Source organism: Octodon degus, unplaced genomic scaffold (assembly GCF_000260255.1).
Source record: "Octodon degus isolate 3935 unplaced genomic scaffold, OctDeg1.0 scaffold00029, whole genome shotgun sequence".
In the NCBI taxonomy this organism is placed as follows: Eukaryota; Metazoa; Chordata; class Mammalia; order Rodentia; family Octodontidae; genus Octodon; species Octodon degus.
The window spans coordinates 15,979,484-15,995,269 of NW_004524605.1; the positions used below are offsets into that span (position 1 = coordinate 15,979,484).

At 39.6% G+C, this 15,786-nt stretch overlaps 1 protein-coding gene across 3 annotated transcripts in view; it reads left to right on the plus strand.

Annotated features, from left to right (window-relative positions):
• The first annotated feature begins 211 nt into the window (after positions 1–211).
• The window catches only part of Adra1b (adrenoceptor alpha 1B), a 135,551-nt gene continuing 119,976 nt past the window's right edge, over positions 212–15,786 (plus strand). For all 3 annotated transcript variants that reach the window (XM_004629399.2, XM_023713240.1, XM_023713239.1), the window contains exon 1: positions 212–347. The gene's annotated coding sequence lies outside the window, so the exon portion shown is untranslated. The remainder of the gene's footprint in view (positions 348–15,786) is intronic.

Consider the following 15,786-nt stretch of genomic DNA (forward strand, 5'->3'; position numbering starts at 1 on the left):
AATAGCAGGTAGGGCTAGGTAATCCCAACCCCTAAAACCTCTGAAATTCTATTAGCCTATGATGAAAGCTATGACAAGCCTGGCAGACACAACTCCCATCAAAGCTTTTTTTTTTTTTTTTTTTTTTTTTTTTCTTCCAATCATTAACTAATCTAATAGGCTATTTCAGCAAGCTAACAGCAAAGTTCACTTCCAGGAAGAAGGAGAGGATTCAGGACAGCTGGACATTCCTGGATATCACTGAGGACCTAATCTTAACCTGGTCTTTGTTTTCTGGCAACCGTGAAAGGAGATCTGCGGGACCTTCATAGAAATGGGACGCACTTTGGGATGCAGGACTACTTTCCGTGAGTTGGAAACAATTAGTGACTGAAGTTAAGATGAGATCCCTGTTTTGAAAATGTTTAGTTTTTTTGTTTGCTTTCTTTTTGAAGTTTGGCTCAATCACTTGTTTTTCTCTGTTCCTTATGTAATCTTGTGGGAAGTAAGAAAGTCATAAATCGTTCATGGTGCTCTGAAAAAAATCTCCATACAAAGCACACGCAATTTGCTATGAAATAGGAGATGTTTTGCATAAAGAAAAAGGTAATTCACGTGGTTTATAGCCCACACTGATCACTAATTCCCACAGTCACTATGTGGCTGTCATTTGTTTCTGGCTTCTTGTAGTAGGTTTTAACTGGGGACTAAGTTAAAGATATAGCCTGTCACCACCCTAGTGAATTTTTCCAGAAGTCTCAAAAATGATGCTGTAGTCCTGGAAGACTTTTATTTCCTGTTTGAAGAAACCCAGAAAGCCTCCTCTATGACCAGAAAGCCCTTTCTCAGTATGTTTGTCACTGCTACCTATGATTTCTATAGGTTAAACTCCCTTTATAAAATGTAAACACACAAAAAAAGTAAATACATTTCCCAAAACTGACACACAAAAATACAACTGGCCCCTGGCAAAGTTGCCCACACAGCTAAACCTCAAACATTATTGGTTTAGCTAATAAAATTGGGTTAGCTAAATTGTTTCTAATGTGGCAGCAGCTAGCTATGATGAGACAAATTATGTTCTAACCAACAGGCAAATTATGCTTTTTTTTTTAAATCTCTTTTATATTCATTGACTCATCTGAGCTTCACAGAAGTAACAAGAATGAGGATTTGTGTTCATTTACTCATTTGTTCTTACCACAACTTAATGGACTGCCAAGCACTGTGCTAAAGATACAGGCAAAATAATAACTCTCCTTACCATTGTGCCCTTCATAGTGGATTGGGTGACAGACAGACAGACAGACAGACAGACAGACAGACACACACACACACACACACACACGCACACACATGCACACACACACACACACAAAAGCTTTACAGAGACACAAACCAAAATGAGAATGGTTCCTAAAAGTTAAGTGCTTTGTCCTAAGTTAAATGGGTGGAAAGTTCTAGAAAAGAATTTCCTCCCAGGTCTAATTTCAGAATGCTCTTGAAGACCTCTTTGAGATTTTTGTACTGAACAAATATTGCTGGGAGAAAGTGGAGAAAAGAAAGGTCCTACAGTGAGGTTCTATCATTTGAGGAATAATCTGGAGAAATTTGTCAGTAGCCCACAGAACTAAAAATAAACTTTTTTTCAGCAGAGCAAATGAGAAAAAGTCCCTGAACTCTACTTCACATTTTCTCCCCATAAGCCTTGAGTTGGTATCCAGCCTAGCCCAGTGTCCACCTTTGGGCTGGTGCTCAACCAACGCCTATTCGCTCTTTGTTCAACTGTCATCAGATTATTCATTCAACCTCCTGTGTGTATGTTAATAATGACAGTTGCTCCCCACAACATCTTTGCAATGTCAGTGGTGTGGTCTCTTGAACCCCTAGTGCTACAATGAGGGAAAGTTTTAAACTGTCCTCCAGATATTTGTTTTTCCGTGCTGTTGAGAAGCTTGTTTAGCTCACTAATTTTATTCCCCTTGAATGTTCAGAAAGCATAGCCTGTTCCCAGTTCCACAGGACATCTATTTGTGCCGTCCATCTGTTGGGTTTCCAGAATTCACTGACGATCAGTGAGTTCTGGGGTGACTCTACCAAAACAGCACAAATGACTCCCCCTCTGAACTGTGGTCCCATCACCCCTTCTCTTTTCCTCTCTGACACTCTCCTCTCCCTTTCCAGAGCAGCAAATCTGTTCTCCTTTGCTCAAACACAGCTAAGTCTACCTATCAGAGCCTCAGCCTCTATAGAGGTGTCTCCTCAAGGAGTTTTTCATCACAAGGTAGATCTGTCCTCAGAAAGTATGCTAAGATCAGCTGCTATGACAGTAAGGAATTTTGCACCTTTGTGTCACCCAAGAATAAGAACCAATATGTAGAACCACTGCTTGTTATTTTCCATATTTCCTTTGGTCACATGAAGAAAGGTGGCAGACTGTCCCTGTCATGATGTATTTCTGAAATATTCTTTTCTCAACTAAAAGACTGCCTTCTCCTCCAATCAACAGCCAGGATATCTACCTGGCTGTGATCCTCTGGCACCACTGGCTCATATATGCTGGATATGGTCCGAGGTTTTCCTGAATCTGTGACTATAAGCCACATGGAGCAGTAAAGAATCATGGATTCTAAACAGCAAGAAATCCTGGCATTTGTGATGATATGAATGAACTGAAGACACCAAGTGAAGTAAAATAATTCACATAGAGGTGAACATGAAGTCATCTTACATATGAAATCTAAAAACTGGATCTCATAGAACGTCCAATCTCGTAGAAAGTAGAATGGTGGTTATGAGAGACTGATCAGAGTGCAGTGAGAGGGCAGGAGAGATTAGTGAATACTAAATTACAGGCAGGCAGAAGTATGAAATTTTACTATTTAGTAGCTCAACTGGGAAAATATAGTTAGCACTAGTGTACTGTATGTTACAAAGTAGTTAGAAAAGGAAGTTTTTAATGTTCTTACCATAAAGAAGTGATAAAATATAAAGTGATAGTTATGCTAATTGCTCTTTTTTATCATTCTTCAATATATCCATAACAAATCGAAACATTACGTTAGCCCTCAGAAAAAACATATATCTGAATGTTAATTAAAAAAAAACAAAAGTTAATTAAAAATAAAACAATCTTATGCTCTGTTCTCTAAGAACTCATGAATTCCACTCTGGCACTGATTTAGTTCATAATCCTGAGAAAAAGAGTACTTCTTTCTTTCTTTCTTTCTTTCTTTCTTTCTTTCTTTTTTTCTTTTCAGAAATGGGAATTGAACGCAGGCCCTTGTGCTTGACTACTTCTTTCTGCAAAATAGTGATGCTACCCACAATTAACCTCATAAAATCATTGCAAAGAAAAAGTAAAATAAAACAAAAAGAGGCAAACATGCAAAGTGCTTGGCTTCTCACCTGGCTAATAGTAAATGGTACTCAAATCAGTGCAACTACTGAAAGAGAAAAACATGTAGAAGTAAGACTTTTATCTTTTAAAGGAAAGATACAAATTACTACACTGGGAGTAATTTAGGAGGGAAGGACCCATTCTGATTGCCAGATGTTATCCACAGTATACAGACATTGAGTTGGTTGTGAAGAGATGGTAGAATTTGTTTTTTTTAATAATTTTATTGAGAAACAAATAGCAATGAGACAGTTTCAAAACTGATTACTAGCACAGTTTCAATAATTAATACATTGCATATTATTGTCTTAGTGGTTATTCGCTGTAAAAGATGCACACATGATATCCTGTCCATAATCATTATCCAGCAGAAAAGCATAAAAACAAAGTTTAAAAAGTAAAGCCTTATTAATATGCTGAGCTGTAAAAGGCTCAAGTCAACAACTTCTGCCATTGACAGTCTTACTGAAAACCCACTACTGTTAGGGACTACTGGACTATACTGGAATATTTTGCTGAATTCACGCACCTACAACATTTAAATGGCAATGGAATACCCATCTCTGACAAAACTAAACAAAAAAAGGGGATACAAATGAAGGACCATTTTGTATCTGCATATTCAAAATAGGATAGATAAACAGCTGCATTCTCTTAATTCAATGAATAGAGAGATTTGTTCTAATAGCATTTGTGGACAGGATATCATGTCTGCATCTTGTACAATGAATAACCACTGAGATGATAGAATTTGGATGAGTGGTCTTGGGAACTTCCCACAAGAAATGGATTAACAGTGTTGAAAAGCTATCTAGAGCCTGTACTGTAACAACATGTAACTCAGTTGTGCTTCAAATTTTCTGATCAAGAAGATCATGGAGTCACAGAGGAATGTGATTGATGATGTATAGTGTGCTTGGGGAAACTCACATGGAGAGAAAAAACATTCTCTCAGACTTTCACAGAGAGCAAATTGGTCAAGCAATGGCTGCGACTCGACCTCATGGCTGACACTGACAAAGGATCTACAAAGTGCGGTACAGGGCTACAGGATAAATCCTGAGGGTGCTTGACTGACCTTATCAGATACAAAAGGTACATTTCTTGTTATATAGGTCTTGCTTTATCTTGGTCTTAACCATCCAGCAGAAAAGTATAAAAACAAGATATATAAAGTAAAGCCATATTAATACAATGAGCTGTAAGAGGCTCAAGTCAATAACTTCTGAGGATAACCCACTAAAATTATAGACTGCTAGACAGTGTTAGATTGTTTAGCTGAATTCAAATACCTTAGTATTTAGATGCCAATAGAATATTCACCTCTGACAGGTCTAAACAAAAAAAAGGGGATACAAAGGAAAGATCATTTTGTATTTATATATACAAAATAGGATAGATATACAGCTACTTTCACTTAATTCAATGAGAAGAAAGAGGTGTACTCACAGTGTTTGGACAGGATATCCTGTCTGCTTCTTGTACTATGGATAACCACTAAGAAGATAACAATGCACGATGTATTGATTATCGAAACTGTCCTATTAATCAGCTTTGAAACCATCTCATTCGTATTTATTTCTCAATAAAATTTAAAAAAAAGAAAAGCTATCTCTTTCTGGTAGTATTTGGGGCTTAAAAGACAGTAATTTTTCTCCTGTGACAGTTAAGGTGAAACTTATTGTTGCCGCATTGAGAAGTGACTTGGTTGGGAGAGGCTTTCAAAATTTTATGGCTAATACTCTACCTGACCCTGTGCAATCCATGCATCACATAGAATTATAAGACTAGATGTTTCATTACCTGAAAGAGCATTTAGACCAACAGTCATTAGATGTCTCAACTTTAATGCAATTAGTTCAAAATTCTTTTCCAAAACTCATCTACATAGCAGTCTCCACATCTGCAATGAGAGGAAGTTGGTCGCCAATGCAATTTGATTATAATCTATATAATGATGCTTCAGGTCATGAATTTAATTTTTCTAGCATTCTGGTCACAAGCCAAATTGTTTGTGAACAGAAGTGTTCATGAGATGAGGCACCACTGTCTACTGAAAGAAGCAGGGATTAGAAAACACACCAGGTTTATGGGAGATTAAGGTAAAGATATAGTTTCCAGAAAAATCAGTCTTTGAAGGAAACTTAACAACCCCGAACAATCAATGCAACCTCTCTGGACCTCAGTGCACCTCTCATGCATAGAATTCTAATATCCTAAAGCCCCAAATTTAAAAGATAATACAGAACACATGAAGCCATAGAGAAAATTAACTGAAACCAAGCATACCTAAGTATTTTGTAAGTGTTCAACAGCAAAATAAAAACTTATTATTGCCACTATGAAATCATTCCATTTCCATTGTACAAGTAGCAGCACATCTGTCCCTAGGGACACAGAGAAAAATAATCTCACTCTACTCCACCCTGGACAAAACTTGCCCGGAAAGCAGACCATCCAAATGTGGAGGCTATAGTTTATCGGAAAAACCAGTGTACTCTGGTTTAGACGGAGGGGGAAATCCTGCTGGTCCAAAGGCAATCCTTGAACTGGAAAGTCTTATCACAAGTGGACAGAAAGGACCAGACTACTAAGGGCAAAGCAAGTTTCCACGGGGAGAATCTCCACAGAAGTGAACTTCAGCTTTGTGTAAAGAACTTCTCAGAGGTTACTGAAGGGAAAAATTGGCAAATCCCCATTGCCTGCAGATCTGGAAAAATAAGTCTCAGAATAGCAACAGGAGACATTTGGCGCTGGTGAGAGTGTTAGCCCAGATGTAGATAAGTGTTCTCTCAGTTCCAATGTCCCCAAGTCCCTCAGTACTTGGTAATATTTATCATAATTTATTCATGTGTCAACAGACATTTTGTGAATACCTCCTCTCTTTGTAACCAGCATATTTCGTTTAAATCTCAACCATTCCACTTCTTAGCTGTGAGAACTTAGACAAGTTAGTGGCTAAAAATGAAGTATAAAATGTAAAGCTATATTAATACATTGAGCTGTAAAAGGCTCAAGTCAACAACTTCTGACATTGACAGTCCTACAGATAACCCACTACTATTATGGACTACTGGACTATATTGGATTATTTTGCTGAATTCATACACCTACAATATTTAAATGCCAATGGAATACCCATCTCTGACAAAACTAAACCCAAAAAAAGGGGGGATACAAATGAACGACCATTTTGTATCTCTATATTCAAAATAGTTAGGATAGATATACAGCTACTTTCTCTTAATTCAATGAGAAGAAAGATTTGCACTAATAGTGTTTGTGGACAGAATATCACGTCTGTATCTTATACTATGAATAACCACTGAGAAGACAACAATATGCAATATATTGATTATTGAAACTGTCCTACTAATCAGTTTTGAAACTGTCTCATTGCTATTTGTTTCTCAATAAAATCATTTTTTAAAAAACAAGTTAATGGCTCTATCTCAGCTTCCTTAGCTTTAACATACACCTGCATCACTAGGGAAACTGACTACCACTGGGTTTACCCCCAACCCTCTTAACTAATAAATGGAAGTAAAAAAAAAAATAGTTTCTTCTTCATAAAGATGAAAGATGGATTTATGAGAGGCACTTCTGAACAGTGACACATAATACTTAGTCAACATTAGACATCAATATACTATGTCATATGTTACTACTGTGATATTTAGAGTAACAGTAAGTCTTTGACTCACCCAATTCTGTTTCAGAAGAATAAATCGGATTCATTCGTAAATCCAAAAATGTGAGTCTTACACACCTTGGACACAAATATACAATGTATATTGCTCTAAAGTCCAGCAATGTCCTCCATATCACTGCTTTTCCTCTTGCTTTTGGACATCCTGGGCTCTGACTGAACACTACACTGCTCTACTGCACACTGTCACACTTTACAATAAGCACACAGTAACACAACTGTGACAGTGTCCCTCGGACTCATGAGCTACTTCCATGATTTGCTGGCATCCACAAATGTTCATAACATGAGGTCTACTTGTATCTGTGAAAGTTCACAACTAAAATGTTCATAAGTCAGAGACTTGTTGCATTGTATCAGACCTTGAACTAGGCACTGCTTCACTGGGATTAAGAGCATACACATGAATCCTATTTTACCTGAGCTTCAAGTCTCTCAAGAGATAAGAGCTAAACAAAAAATCACAAAAATAAAAAGTTTTACACTGTTACAGTTGCTAGAAGAAGAAAAAAAAGATGTCACAATGACACACAGCAGACAGGAAGTGGGCTCTTTATGTCACTAAGTACAGAGAACAGTTAAGTAACTAGCACTTAAATTAGTTTGCAACACAGACATACCTTAACACCATGCTTCAGAGGGGTAACCATGTCTGCACTTATGTCCAATGAAAGCCCTCTGTATGTGAGAGTATGGAGCTACCTGACAAACTGATTCCCAATTTGTGCACAAAGGCCTCCTATTAGGCAATGTGAGTGTAGATAAGCTCTCTGCCTGGGCTATCCAATTTGATTTGATTTGCCTGTGAAATCTGTAAACTCACCCATCTATCCATCCATCCATCTACGTACTCACCACCCCACCAGTCAGCCAGCCTATCCAGGAATACTATAAGAGAGTGTGACCTATATACAAGCTCCAGTAAGCTAAGATACAAGGAGAAGATGGAAGGAAATGCACAGGAGTTTGAAAAGGCTCAAAATTCAACACAGAAGAAAAGTATAAAAACGAAGTATAAGAAGTAAAGCCATGCTATTATGTTGAGCTGTAGGGGACTCAGGTCAACAATTTCTGACATTGCCAGTCAAGAGGAAGACCCAATACTATTATGGACTACTGGACTCTTTTAGAATATTTTGCTGAGTTTACACACCTATAATATTCAAGTGACGGAACTAAACAAAAAAGGGGATACAGATGAATGTCCATTTTGTATCTGTGTATTCAAAATGGTTAGGATAGATATATAGTTACATTCTCTTAATGAATAGAGGGATTTGTTCTAATAGTGTTTGTAAATAGGATATCATGTCCGCATCTTGCACAGCAAATAACCACTAGGAAGACAGTATGCAATGTGTTAATTATTGAAACTGTCCTATCAATTTGATTTGAAAAAAATAAATAAAAAAATTTGTGATGTTAAAAAAAAAAAGACAAATCCAGTCCTTGTTATTCTCTCTTGGTCACATGCATAAGTTAGTGACTGTAGTAATTACAGTTTTCATTTGTCATAGAAAATAAGTTTTCATGTGTGTCAAATACAGTAAGAGCATCTATTAAATTTTCTTGGGTAATGAGAAAGATGTTTTTAAAACTTCCTTTTAATGCAAGGAGAGCAATTCCAGAGGTAAAAGGTATAAGTGCTACTCACCTTTTACATTCCTTTTGCCTTGGAGGAGAAGTGAGCTCTTTATTTTAATACATCCAGCTAGAATATATTTGCAGGATTACTAATTTTGTTAGAAATATCTAGCACTTTGAGTCTAATAGGCCACACTGAAGTGAGTATATCATGGACTAACATATTTATTTCTTTGCCTTTATTGTCCTTTAATACCTTACTTAAAGATTTTCTTATCTTTGCTTAAAGCTAATCATTTAATAATGAATGTGCCCTTTCAACAATCATATTTGCATTTTGCTGAATTCATGCACCAACAATATTTGGATGGCAATGGAATACCCATCTCTGACAAAACTAAATGAAAAAAGGAGCTATAAATGAAGGACAATTTTGTATCTGGTTATACAAAATAGGATAGATATATAGCCACTTTCTCTTAATTCAATAAGAAGAAAGATTTGTACTAATAGTGTTTGGACAGGATATCATGTCTGCATCTTGAGCTATGAATGACTATTACAAAGACAACAATATGCAATGTATTAATTGTTATAACTCTCCTAAAAACCTGTTTTGAATCTATCTCACTGCAATTCTTTTCTCAATAAAATTAATAAAAAAATAAAATAAAATATCATACCATAAAAAAATTCAACACAGAAGAAATTATAAGAGAGAGAATTTTTGAAAAGGTGGCATGTTGTAGCATGCCAGGGGATTCTATGTTAAGTGAATCCTAAGTGAACTTGGGTTGTAAAGGCAATAAAGTCAAGGAAAAGAAGCCATGAATAAATGATAGTCAATGTCTTTATTAAGGGACCATGTTGAAGAGTGTTGTGCTATCACTCAAGAAATCCAGTGCAGCCAGTTTGCTCTAGCTGTAAGATCAGTTGTTGCTTCAGTCATACATCAGATGAACTTCTGAGTTAACACTGAGTGACCACGCTATATGCAAACCACGAATCTTTCTCGTGACACTCACAGGTAGTGCAACAAGACGCCCATCCTGTAAGAAGTCCATGGGCACACAGAGAAGGACCTTCATACCCATGCCTCTTGCATCCTGTGGGGCCGCCCTCACTGTTTGGTGTGCAGAGGTGGCCAGATTTTCCCAGCTGCCCAGCTTCCAACATTCTTTGGCCATCTGCCTCTATCAATCTATCCTTTATTTTCACTTTTCAACCATATAGCTCAGTTTATATTTCAGCTAAATAGCTGAGTTTATATTCATCAAATATAAGTGTCACATGTGTCCGGTGTAACATAACCAAAGCCCTGAGGTCAGCAAAGAGGTGAACTATTTCAAGAAATGGCTTGATGGCCTGATACAGCTGGAAGTTGGAATCCATATAGTTCCCTAAGGCTGCCATAATGAAGTGCAACAGACTTGATGCCTAATGCAACAGAAATTTATTCTCTAACAATTCAGCAGGAAGATAGCAAAAGTAAAGGTCATCAGGGCATGTTCTCCCTTGAGACTCTCAGAGAAACTTCATTCTTTGCTTCTTCAGGGTTCTGATGGCTCCAGTGATGCTTGGTTTATGGCAGTGTATCTCTTATCTCTCGTCTTCTTCTTTATTACCTGGCTTCTTTCCTATGTCTCTATGTCTCAAATCTCCATCTTGTTTTTCCTGTAAGGAATTTATGCACTGACTTTAGGGCCCACCCTAAATTGGCCACCATTTCAAAAATCATTAAGTTATAATACCTGCTCACATTCACAAGTACAGGGGGTTTGGACATAGACGTATGTTCTGGGGGCTACTATTCAAACCACTAGTGTCTAAAAAAAGAGTGATAAAAGTGAGGTTGAGGCCTTGTTTTGACCATTTGTGAAAGCGAAATTCAAGTGACTGAGAATTTAGTTCTCTGCAGAGCTGTAACAGCAGCAACTTTTATTTCCACGGTTGTTTAAACACATCTTCTGTAAAATCTTATCCTCTGCCTTCCTATTCTTACCTGACACCCCAAAGCCCTCCTCCCTTACTTTGGGATCTCATCAGGGCACCTAATAAGCTCTGACATACTTCAACATCTGTTTTTCCATGTCCTAATCAACATTCCTCTCCTTTACCACATGTCTTACAAGAAGTGTGCTTAATCAACTGAAGTCATCTTTATTACAGCACTGGCTTGCCCACACTGTTCAAACCTGTATGTGTGGCCCCTGAGAGTGTGGTCATGTTCGTGCAAGCTCTTATTTAAATACGTGGCCGTTGCTGGAGATGCTATTGAACCAAACAAAGAGGAAATGCCCTGACCTTGTCCTTCAAAAATCCGTGGCCAAACCAAGCTAGAAATAACCTGACTCAGGAGCCTGGGAGCTACAGCTTACAATGATTAAAAGTTCCCTGTAATGTAGAACAGAGGAGGGAAAAGAAAGGCTTGGATCTAAGGAGCAGTGGGGGCAAGTCCGGCCCATTAACATCATCCCCATTTTACAGAGGGGGACACGAAGCTCAAAGAAGGTTAAGTGCAAGTATTAGTGGCTTGCAATACTCAGTCTATCAGAATCTGAAGTCTGAGGTCTTTGCAGTCAGTTTTCACAACTAGCATAAAAAGCTCATTGGCTTTATCCAAGTGCCATGATCACGAGATAGCATGGGGTTCTGAGAGGCTGTCTCATGGTTACTGAATTAGCAGAAGAACTTCATCTGGATTTTGTGAGAGGCACAGAGAGGTGCCACAGACAGCTCTTTTAGGGAAGAACCCACTGAGCCTGCTTCTCCAAGCACTGACCATGGATACTCCAGCTTCCTGCTTGAGCTAAGCTTCTGCAGCTATAGACAACCATCTATTCTAGGATGGGACCCTTTCCTTGGAAGCCCATATCCAGTAAGCAATAAAGGCTCAGCATTTGGGGTCCATGAGGGACAACTCTAATGAGCAATGCCACTTAATTTCTCCCTGTGCCAGATCCCAATTCCTTTCCCTTCCCCAGGTCTTAATCCCTAAGTCTCCACACTGCCCAGGGTATCTTGGTGTGGTTATCTTAGCCACCTTAGCACACAGCCCCTCGATCTACACACAGTTGGAAACAGCAGCCACAGTAGCAGAAGGCAAGGTGCTGGCCATTGGGGAGGTGGTCTCACCCTCTCTGGTCACTAGCTCATCTACAGGCCTGCCACCACTGAGATACTTCTGGTCAATTTAAACTGACAAGCAAGTAGAAACCTATCAGATGATGAGGCGGTTGGCAGTTTTCTGAGAGCATCCTTTGCTGGTCCGCCTAGAATGAATCTGCAGGAAAGTGTAGATCAGAAGGTCTGTGGAATCATAGCCATCTGCTCCATAACCTCACCTCATGATTTTCATGTGGAGGGCTGGAGGCACCATTTCAATCATTAACTGTCTTAAGAGCCTTTTCCACAGAGACTAAAATATGTTCTTAGATTCCCTGACATATCTGGGCTATAGGAGTCTGCTCTCTAGAAGTACCTAAGTGTGGGTGGCCTTTCTGTGAAGTTGCCATCTGAAGATCCCAGAATGCTTGCTGACATGCTCATATCTACTGATTTCACAGCCACCAGGAAAGCCCAGAACTTGGAAGAACTTCCAGAAGCTGGTCTCACACCCCCCTCTCTGCCCCCAGGAGGGATTCACCACTACCACCTCTCATACAGTCTTCCTTTAAAACCTTGGACTTCCTTTCCTGACTATCATAGCTCACCACCATCACACTAGACACCAACAGGCTCCAAACTCTCTGTAGAAGGGTGGCTGGCTTCTCCCACACAGTTTTCTTCCCTGCCAACTAATTCCTGCCCCTAACCTTCTTAGGTGTCAGTAAAGCACCTATTATTCATAGCTTCATTGACATTTCTTCCAAATCCCCAAGCTAATGGTGACTCATTGCCTCTTGTCATCCAGGGGCATCACTGGGCTGTACCCAGAGCACTGCTTGGAGTTCACATTAGCTATTCTCTCATGCCTTTCATCAAAGGTGCTCTAAAAACTTTTAATTTGATGACCTAGAGGCAATATAAAGGTTTCCAGGTTTAGAGTCTGCACAATTAAATTAAGCAACCAGCCAGGATCACATGGGTCTAAGATTCTGGACTTCCCTCATGAAAGCCAGATTCCCAAGCCATGAAAAGTTAGTTAGCAAAGATCAGAAGTATTCACAGTGGTCTAGGCCTTGCCTACATGTCCTTGTCTGAACATACCCACCCACTAAAATGCTATTAGTGTGGCACTTCAATGCAGGCTTCTTTGTACAGTGTCCTTGAAATTTCCATAGGATCTTTTTATTTTCCTGGGGGGAAAAGAAACCTGAACACTTAATGGGCTGCATGGGAACTAAGATGACTGTTTATAGGAAAAAACTCTGTGCTTCCATTGTGCCAATTAATCATATAGAATGGCAATTACCTAAAAAGTTGCACCCAACTTCTTAGCTTTGTGACTGGTAGGACAGACCCCTCCAACACATGGATGTCAGTCAAGTTTTTCTTGCTGTAACAAAATAGCTAAGATAATTGGCTTAAAAGAAGCAAGTCACACACAGGACCTATGCTAAGCAGTTCGTCTGAGAGGGTAAAGGTCTGTTATGTTGCAAAACTTCTACTTTAACAGCAGTCCTCAGTTATAGCATTTTTGATCCCTCCTCTTTCACCTCTATCCCTCTGTCCCTAACACTAACTCAAGCCCATAACAACAGTTATATTGTGCTTTCAGAGGTGGTGGTCACATGGTCCTCTTGCTTTGGGCTATGAATACATCATGGCAGAGAGCACATGGTAGAGGTCTTCTCACCTCCTAGGAACTGGAAAAGCAAGGAGAGAGAGAGAAAAAGGCCAGGTCCCCAGTGTTCCTTGCACAGGCACCACAGTGACCTAACCTCTTCCTGCTAGACCTCACTTCCTAAGATTTCTACTACATCCCAACTGCACCAGCTGCCCCATAGAAACCAAGCCTTTAACACAGGGGCCTTTAGAAGACATTCAAGATGCAAACTACAGCTCCATTCTTAGAGCCTGAAGCATCCTGTTGCTCTGATTAAAGAAGAGGGGTTCTGAAGCATGATTCATTGTAAAGACAGAGCCAGAATAAACCTTTCCTCCTTTGAGCTGTATATAGCAGGGATTTTTGTCCCAGCAATGGAAAAGTGACGAATATAACTGCTGCTGTGGGCTTGAGCTAGTGTTAGTGGTAGAGAGGTAGAGGCGAGCAAGGAGGGACCAAAAAGGTGGCAACTGAGGACTGCTATCAAGGTAGAAGTTTTGCAACATAACAAACCTTTACCCTGTCAGATGAACCTCTTAGCATAGGTCCTGTGTGTGACTTCACTGAAATGCTGACTTCTGGGTTATTCTGACTCACAGTTTGAGGCTCCTTGGTACCATGGTTAGCTGGCACCAAGGCAGAAAGGTCAAGGTGGAAGGGCATGGCAGGGGAAAGCTGCTCACTGCCTGGCAACCAAGAAGCAGAGTGAAGGGAAAAGAGCCAGAGAAAACAAACCACTTCAAAGGAGTGTCCCAGGGACCTACTTCTTCCAGTGGAACCCCTTCTCCTCATAGCCCACTTGGCTATGAGCTCCTCAGTGAAGTAATGTCAGCACCCCTATAATCCAATTAACTTCCAAAAATACCATCTCTGAACACTTGAGTCTTTTTTAAAAGACAAGTTAAAAATAATAAAAACAATACAGAATTCCAATACAAGGTAGAAAATTAGCAAAGCTTATCATATTGCATATTGTTCTCTTCAAAGCAGTTGCTTAGATTACCAGATAGACATACTAAATTGACCAAACAATATAAGCACTTACAGTTCCACATAGAAATCAGTAGTACAGTTATCTTAGCTATCTTGTGTATATATTTTCCCCTTCTTTCTTTTCTCCTTTCCCCCATTCCAGTTATTCTTTCTATCTCAGCAGCTTCTGTCCCTTTCACAATATGTATTGTACCTTGTGGGTCTTATTTAATCTTTTAGTTTTTCCGCTAGGGAGACAATATGATGTTTACACATACAAGCCGGATTTATTTCACTATGAGTATGCTCTCTCACTGCACCCATTTACCTATGAAAGCCTCGAATTTGTCTTTCTTTATAGCTGAGTAATACTCCATTGTCTAAAAACACCACATGTTTTTTATTCATTCCTTGGTTGATAGGCTTTGGGGTTGTTTCTAAGATTTAGCTATGACAAATGATGCTGCTATAAACATAGATATACATACATCACTTTGTTATGATGTTTTTAATTTCTCTGGAAAAATACCCAGGACAGGAAGAGCTGGGTCAAATGAGATGTCTTTTACCCAAGTTTTTCAGAAATTTCCATACTATTTCCATAGTGGTTATGCTGGTCTACATTTCCATCAACAGTGAAAAAGGGTTCCTTTTCTCCCACAGCACCATCAGCATTTGTTATTGGTTCATTTCTCAATGATAACCATTCTTTCTGGGGTGAGACAGGATATCAGTGGTATTTTAATTTGCATCCCTTGAATGACCAATCATGTTGAACATTATTTAATGTCTTTATTTGCGAGACCCAGTATTAGCACAGGCCCGGTGAGTGTGTGGGAGAGCTTCCAGCCACCCTGTGCCAGCTCACAGCTCAGGCACAGCGTGAGTGACACCCTCTTTCACCCTCTTGGGACGCCCCCCATTACTCCGTAGTACCCATACAAACACACCCCACACACAGAGTAGGAATTTCTGTCATGTTCCGGGAACCCCCGGATCCAGTCCTAGTACAGGCCCAGTGAGTGTACGGGACAGCTGTCTCTCCTCCCTACTCCACCTTGCCCCCTGCAGACTCAGCTGAGGCCTGGCATACAGGCATGGGGCGAATCCCTGCAGCTGCAATCCCTGCAGAGATTGTAGGGGACAGAACAACCCAGCTAGTCTGGAGAAGAACATAATGCCAGAGGGACACACAGATCACCCCCAAGGGTGGCAGCAGTAAGGAGCTGAGCACAGCAGCCAGACACAAGCCAGGCACAGCTGGATAAATCCAAACTTTGTAGAGCTACACCTGAACTTCAGTACGTGCGAAGGTTATAAATGCAACAAAGATCTACAACAAAGGTAAGAAAACAGTGCTACACAAAATGACAA